We start from the raw sequence: 7,970 nt of genomic DNA on the forward strand, positions 1-7,970 counted from the left end.
CTTTCTCTAAGTTCTTGTCAAAGAAACTAGATTAGTGCTGTGATCTAAAGTTTTCAGAAGTTAGTTTTAGAGGTTTTCTGGAAATGTAGTAGGTTCTGACGGTTATGAAACGTGATGGTTAGATATGCCTGGGAAGAATGTGGGCCACTTCCAGAAGCCAAAATCCCTGGTGTGACTGCTTTGCCCACCTTAAAGGTAGTATGCAGACCGGCCTTGTGCAGAGCGTGTTAGCTTTTCAGATATTGTAAGTCCTTTTAAAATGTTTCCTAAAATTCAAGACCATGATATAGACTTAAAAAAAAAAATCTTCCCAGTCCAGATGTTTAAGAACAAAAAAGTGGCTTATCTTTTGAGATAGGCAATGCTTCTTCTTGGACTTAAAAAATTTTGTATTGAGACTTTTATTTCTAATGGCAAAATGCCAGAAGGTAACTTTTACAGGTTTTCCTAACATTTTTAGTGACCTCTCACTGCAAATTAATTTCATAGTCCCCACTCTGGATCATCAAAGGCCAGGGTAATTGAAACTTAGAGAAGCCTTCCAGGTGGCTTTCTCAATAAATGATGAGAAAGGAAAGTTTTCTTGTCCGAATAGTTTCAGAAATTATACTGTAATCCCACCTGAGGTATATGAGCTAAGCCCAGCTTAAACTCTGCTGTCATATGCAGTATTCAGAATGAGTTTTCTGTGTCCCGTGTGGGTTTTGTAAGAAGTCATCTCTTTAGATAGTTCTACCATTTCCTTCTTTGGGTATTTGTGACGAATATTTTCCTTCTAAAATTTTATGTTACATGTGCTGTTATTTTTAGGTTGGAATTTTCACAGCCGATGCTGTGGAGAGTATTTCTTTCCTTGTAAGCTAGCCTGCATTTGGAGTCATTTCCTTGCTGGGCTGTGTGGGCCAGCTGACCAGGCTTTCCTCAGATGTGCAATATGAAAGAACACGCACAGCTTGTACTTAAAATTATTTACAGTATCATATTTAGGTTAGATTAGTCACTGATTACTAATTCCATCTAAATTTGTTGAGAGGAGTTTAATTCAAAATAAGAGTAAGAAATATAAATCCCTCATCAAACTTCACATGTTATTAATTACTGCAGTATAGTTGATTGGTGACATGGACTCTGGCGTCAAACTGCCTGGGTTTGGATTCTGGCTTATCCATTTACTAGCTTGTAAAATTATCTAGACTCTATGTTTCAGTTTTGTTGTCTGTAAAAGGAAGATATTAATAGATTAGTACCTATCTCATGGGTTGTATAGGAATTAAATTTAATGTGCCTAGAGTAGTTGCAAGCACATAGGATATTGTTAATATTTTTACTGTCATTCATAAAAATCAATGATGCTTTTCCTGAAAATTGTTCTTTAATTTACACTAAACTCTTAGATAGTAGATATTTTCTATTTACCAGTCTTCCACTTAACTGAATTTCCTGTGCCTAATCTGCCCGTCTATTGAGTCCTTATTTTTAGGTGTTATATTTTTCTATTCTAGAATTTATTTTATCCCTTTTTAGATCATAATTCTTTTGGAGGAGTTCTCAATTTTAAAAAATCTGTAGTTGCCATCCTTTTCTCTATTTCTTGAACATATTAATCATAGCTTATAAGGACTTAAAATAATTAATTCCAATATGTGGATCAACTTTAGATGTGTTTCTGTGGTTTGATGTTTTTCTCTCGTTATAGTTATTTGGTTGTATATCTCGTCATGCCATAATTTGACTGAATGTTCGATATTATGTACGCCAGCTACGAAAAGCGTCAGGTGATGTCATCTCCATCCAGAAGAGTCACTGTTTCTTCTAATAAGGAGATACTCTGTGTGTGTGGGGGGGGGAGGGTACAGGTGGGCGATCATCTCTGAGGCGAGGCAGAGGTACCTTTCGGGTAAGGTTCAGACTCTCTTGTTGTCTTTGCTCCTAACACATGGCCTTCCAGATATTCCAGTGAGTCTGCGGTGTTTACCAATTCCTTCTCCCTGGTGGGATCTGAACTCCAATTCTCCCTTAGTACTTTGGGACTGTAGAAATCTTTGCTTAGCTCTTCAGAGGTTTCCTGAGGAACTTTTAGCCTCCTTGCCCATTAGAACTCCAGAGATGTCCTCGGAGGAGAACATGTCCTTGCTCAGGCTCAGTTCATCGTGCAGTTCAGCTTTAGTTGTCCTTACATGTTCAAAGCTGTAACACCCTGTATCATCGGATTCTGTAATGAGAAAAAAGAATCATAACCACACACGGTACATCTTAAAGAATGGCATTGTCTTTCTCCAGGCAGAACATGTTCTCTTTCACCTTCATCCCTAGTTCCTTGCCACCAGTCTAACTTTATCTTCTTCCTGATCAGCTTCTATGAATTATGTCTACTTGTACTCGGTTACTCTGGTGTAATGATGTGGAAAGTCTTCGAGTCAAACAGACTTACAGAACCACCTCACCAGTACATTCAACTGTTCATTCATTCATCAATTATTTATTGATATCTACTCAGTGCCAAGTCCTCTACTGGGTGCTGGGGTTTCAGAAGAGAACAGGAAAAAAAAAATCGCTGTCCTGTAGAACTTACATTTTAGTAGGGGGAGATACAAAATAAGTCATAATTTCTGTAGTATAGATGATGTGTGCCATGCAGGGAAAATGGATAAGGAGTTCAGGAGAGAGTGTGGGTTTGCAATTTTAGATAGGTTGACCAGGAAAAGCCTCCTTAAGAAGGTAACATCTGAGGAAATACTTTAGGACGTGAAATAAGCAGCCTAATTTTTCTTCTACATAATAGGAACAATAGTACCTATGTTGTAGAAGGTTAAATATAAATATATTTAATACATGCCCTAATTAATATAGCTCAATGCCAACATGTAAGAACCGTTTGATAAATGGTGGTTTTGTTTCCCAGTTGTATACTTCTAGTACTTTTAGTCTCTGACCTTCTAAAGGCTCCTTAAAAAAAAAAAAAGCTATTTTAAAACATTTAATTGAAATTTTGTTGTAGCAAGTTTTTTTTTTTTGCACTAGAAGAGTCAGCCATAATTGCACTATTCTCTTTTCATATTTAGTTGTTGCCTATATATGTTTACATATCTGTAGTTGGTATACCCATTCTTTTGTGTAACATACATGTCAGAGAAGGGATGTATGCTTTTTCTATGTAAAATTATCACACTTATTTACTCTTTTTTTTTGCGGTACGCAGGGCTCTCACTGTTGTGGCCTCTCCCGTTGCGGAGCACAGCCTCCGGACGCGCAGGCTCAGCGGCCATGGCTCACGGGCCCAGCCGCTCTGCGGCATGTGGGATCTTCCCGGACTGGGGCACGAACCCGTGTCCCCTGCATCAGCAGGCGGACTCTCAACCACTGCGCCACCAGGGAAGCCCCATATTTACTCTTTTGTACATTGATTTCTTAATTACAAATGTCCACAGATTGATTTTTTGTTGTTGTTTTTTTTTGAGCCATGATGTGCAGCTTGTGGGATCTTAGTTCCCCAACCAGGGATTGAACCCGGGTCATGGCAGTGAAAGTGCCGAGTCCTAACCACTGGACTGCACAGATTGATTATTCTGATGAACTATCATTTTAAAAAATCCTCTTAAAATTGGAAGTTTAGTTCTTAATTCAGTAGCTTCTAATTTCTCCCTACAATATGTAAAGAAGACTGGCCTGTCCAAACCCATTTCACATGTGAGGATGCTGAAGTTTGCATAGGTCGAATGAATCACCTTAAATTACACAACTGGATAGTAGCAGAGGCAGCTTGCAGCTTAGAGAGCTTTCTTTCCTTCCTGAAATATTTACAGAGCTCCTACTCTACGCCAGACACTGCACTACCAACTGTGGGAAGCAAAATAGAAAAGGTCCTTGCTCTCCTAGAGTCTGGGTTCTGGGCTTTGGTCAGGGCATGATAATAAACACGTAAAAAATAACCTGAGAAGATGGTTGTAAACTGTAAAAAGTGATGCAAAGAAGTGCTTGTAAGAAGTGATGATGATTCAAGAAGCATAAACAGGGTGATGAGAATATAACTGGGGGGCACCTTAGAGAGAGAGCTGGGGAAGGCCTTTCCGAGTTTAGGCTTGAAGGGTAAGAATGTGGTGAACGGCAGGTACAGGTGGAAAAGAGCTGTCCTGTGGGAGGAATGGAAGTTGTTTGTTCAGAGTGTCTCAGTCAAACTAAATGAAGAGTAGGATGTTGTTAGGTGAGGAAGACCAGGTGCTTACAGGGCCTCGAGATCCATGCTGGTAAGCCTGGGTTTTATTCTCAGTGCCAGGTAATACTGGTGGAAGGTTCTAAGCAGGGTAGTGTCAATGCTCTGAGGTCAAGGATGTAGGGTTTTTGTTTGTTTGTTTGCCTTAAAATATTTATCTATTTGGTTGTGCCAGGTCTTAGCTGTGGCTTCTGGGCTCCTTGGTTGCGGCATGCACGTGGGATCTAGTTCCCTGACCAGGGATCGAACCCGGGCCCCCAGCATTGGGAGCGTGGAGTCTTAACCACTGCACCACCAGGGAAGTCCCAAGGCTGTAGGTTTTTCCTCTGTCCCGACAGATTTCTGATTAGGAAAATCATGTTTCACAGCTATAGCTGGTGTTTCTAAGGGTTTAACTGTCTTTAGTTGGTCACTCCAGTTCCCACCTCATAGCCGCTTCTCTTGAAGAGATGCTGATTCAAGAAGCATCTTCCTATTTGACAAGCCAGTGTTAATAGACAAGATTTTCTTTTGAGGTGGATGCAGTTGTACGGAAAGAGAGAGGTGAAAGCAATTTACAGTGGTTTGAACATTAGCTGCACTGCTTCTAGGAAGCTGTTAATCATGACACAAGAAGTTTCCCTGCGTCTGGGGAGACTTGCACTTTTAGGGGTAGCTTTCTTGGCAAGTGTTTACTATTAAGATAATCAAGACTCTATGAGGGAGAAGCATTATGCTCATGCCAGTGACCTTTCTGCTGGCCGTCAACTGTAATATGAAGTGAGCATTAGTAACATCTGTGGTATGGGAAACAAAAGACCAGGCCCTGTTCTCTGGTTTTGACAAGACAGACTGACAAATTTCACTTTATTTCCTTCCTGAATTACATTCTCTGAGCCAAAGGGCATTAAGATGTGAGTTCACCTCTCACTCTGTTTCAGCAAGTAGAATTGTGAAGGCAGTGGGATGTACTGGGCCCCCACTCAGCGACCAGGGTCAGTGCTTTGCGTTAAAGACATTTTCTCCTTTATTTCCCACAATAACCCTATTGGTCAGCAGCTACTTCCAACTCTCCATTTTTACTATGTGAAAATGGAGAGGTAGGTAAAGTGACTTGCCCAAGATCATACACAGCTAGTAAGTGACAAAATTTAGGAAGCAAATCAGGGTTATCTGACTCTTAAGTCTGTGCCATTCTTTATGTTTTTCCTTTTGAATAGATAATACATGGACAAGACACAAAATTTAAAAGTTACAGAAGGAAGTACTGCAAAAAATAAGTTTCCCTCCTACCCTAGTCCCTTTCTTCTCCTCCCCAGTGGCAACCAACCACAGTCACCAATTCTTCAGTGTATAATTTTATACTTTTCTGGTCTCTCTTTTGAGTGGAGAACATAAGATACAGAATCAAATAACTGTAGCGACAGTGGTTATCCACTAGGGCAGATGGCTTTTCAGAAATATCAGAGGGGCCTTTTCAAAATACACATGCCCTATTTTGTTCCTCCTGACTAATATTCTGATTTTGTAGGTTTGGGATGAGGTCTCTAAAGGAAACTGTGATTGTTTCCTTGCCTCGCTTCATTGAGAATTACTGTTCTGGTATTGCTAACATGCCTTATATGTACAGTTGACCCTTGAACAACATGGGTTTGGACTGCATGGGTGCACTTATACACAGATTTCTTTCAGTAGTAAATACTACAGTACTACACCATCCTCAGATACGGAGGAACCTCAGATATGGAGGGCTGACAGATTTTTGACTGTGGAGGGTCAGTGCCTCTAACCCTGAATTATAAATGGTCAACTGTATTCGAGGAGGGAGGGGTTTCTTCCTCAAGAACGAAGAACCTCAGATATGGAGGGCTGACTAGAAGTTATACCCAGATTTTTGACTGTGGAGGGTCAGTGCCTCTAACCCTGAATTATAAATGGTCAACTGTATTCAAGGAGTGAGGGGTTCCTTCCTCAAGACAGATGAAGGAGGCTTATTGGGAGGATGAACTATATACTCTTATTGGAGAAATAAGAACAGTGGATATTCCAGGTGGAGGAAATACAATGAGCAAAGGTAGAGAAAGAGTCATAAGTGCAAAGTGTTAGGTTAGGTGTCAGAAGCTCAAGTAGGGATCTAAGGAGCTCTCAGGGAGCCAGCAGGGGAATCCTGGAAAGAGAAAGTCAGGGCTGCCGTTGCTGCCCACATCCTGGGGTCTCAGAGTTCTCTGTGACGAGTGTGGCTCATGTCACCTATCAAGCAAACCCCAAACCTCCTCAGTGTGACACCAGTCCCCCTACCTTCCCTGCTCAGAGTCACAGTGAAGCGGTGCCTAGCTCCAGAGGCCTGGCCAGGTTGGGGAATGGAGCTCTGGCCCAAAGACTTTGCAGGGGTGTGATGTCTTGAACCTTAAGGTAGTTTATTCTGATTTCTGCCTGAAGGCTCTTTCATCAGCCACCTGCCAAAGATTGAGAATCACACAAAGAAGACTGTCTCAGAGCCCCATGGAAAAGGACTGTACCAGGATGTTTCCTTAGCAATACCTGAAGATGCTTCTGTATAGAAACAAGAGACCTGAAGTGATCTCAAAGGTTGTTATTTTTCATTTGTTGGAGATAATGCCCACCTTTGTGAATGAAGAGGATAGAATTTCAATGGGAAGAATGAGAAAATGAAAATGCTGTACTCAGAGAAACCTGAGGATTATGCACCAGGTTTGTAAAGTGCCTCTGCTTCAGTAATCCTTGCAGTGCTATACTTCTGTGATGATGCTAGAGGCTTGTGTCAGCTTCTCTTAAAGGACTGTTGTTACCATACCCAGCTATCTCCATTCCTTTTCTCCTCATTCTCAGGTTGACTACTAAAATTTGTGAACATCTCCCATGTCGTGTGGCTGACAGGATCTTGGTGCTCCAGCCAGGTGTCAGGCCTGAGTCTCTGAGGTGGGAGAGCTGCGTTCAGGACATTGCTCCACCAGAGACTTCCCAGCCTCACATAATATCACATGGTGAAAGCTCTCCCAGATATCTCCATCTCAATGCTAAGACCCAGCTCCTCTCAATGACCAGCAAACCACAACTTTCAGGACATTGCTCCACCAGAGACTTCCCAGCCTCACATAATATCACATGGTGAAAGCTCTCCCAGATATCTCCATCTCAATGCTGAGACCCAGCTCCTCTCAATGACCAGCAAGCCACAGTGCTGGACACGCTATGCCAAACAACTAGCAAGACAGGAACACAACCCCACCCATTAGCAGAGAGGCTGCCTAAAATCATAATAAGTTCACAGACACTCCAAAACACACCACCGGCTGTGGTCCTGCCCACCAGAAAGACAAGATCCAGCCTCATCCAGAACACAGGCACCAGTCCCCTCCACCAGGAAGCCTACACACCCACTGAACCAACAAACAAACAATGATGAACAACACAATAATGAAATTAAAAATTCTCTAGAAGAAATCAATAGCAGAATACCTGAGGGGGAAGAACGCGTAAGTGACCTGGAAGATAAAATAGTGGAAATAACAACCGCAGAGCAGAATAAAGAAAAAGGAATGAAAAGAATTGAGAACTGTCTTAGACAACTCAGGGACAACAAAATTAAAAGCACCCACATTCGAACTATAGGAGTCCCAGAAGAAGAAGAGAAAAAAAGGGACTGAGAAAATATTTGAAGAGATTATAATTGAAAACTTCTCTGATATGGGAGAGGAAATAGTCAATCAAGTCCAGGAAGCACAGAGAGTCCCATACAGGATAAATCCAAGGGGAAACA

General features: G+C 41.5%; 1 protein-coding gene across 6 annotated transcripts in view; it reads left to right on the forward strand.

The window, feature by feature from the left end:
* PATJ (PATJ crumbs cell polarity complex component) overlaps positions 1 to 7,970 on the forward strand; it is a 336,033-nt gene that overhangs the window by 44,454 nt on the left and 283,609 nt on the right. The gene's annotated exons all lie outside the window — the stretch shown is intronic.

This window comes from Neophocaena asiaeorientalis, unplaced genomic scaffold (genome assembly GCF_003031525.2).
Source record: "Neophocaena asiaeorientalis asiaeorientalis breed wild unplaced genomic scaffold, Neophocaena_asiaeorientalis_V1.1 scaffold581, whole genome shotgun sequence".
Taxonomy (NCBI): domain Eukaryota; kingdom Metazoa; phylum Chordata; class Mammalia; order Artiodactyla; family Phocoenidae; genus Neophocaena; species Neophocaena asiaeorientalis.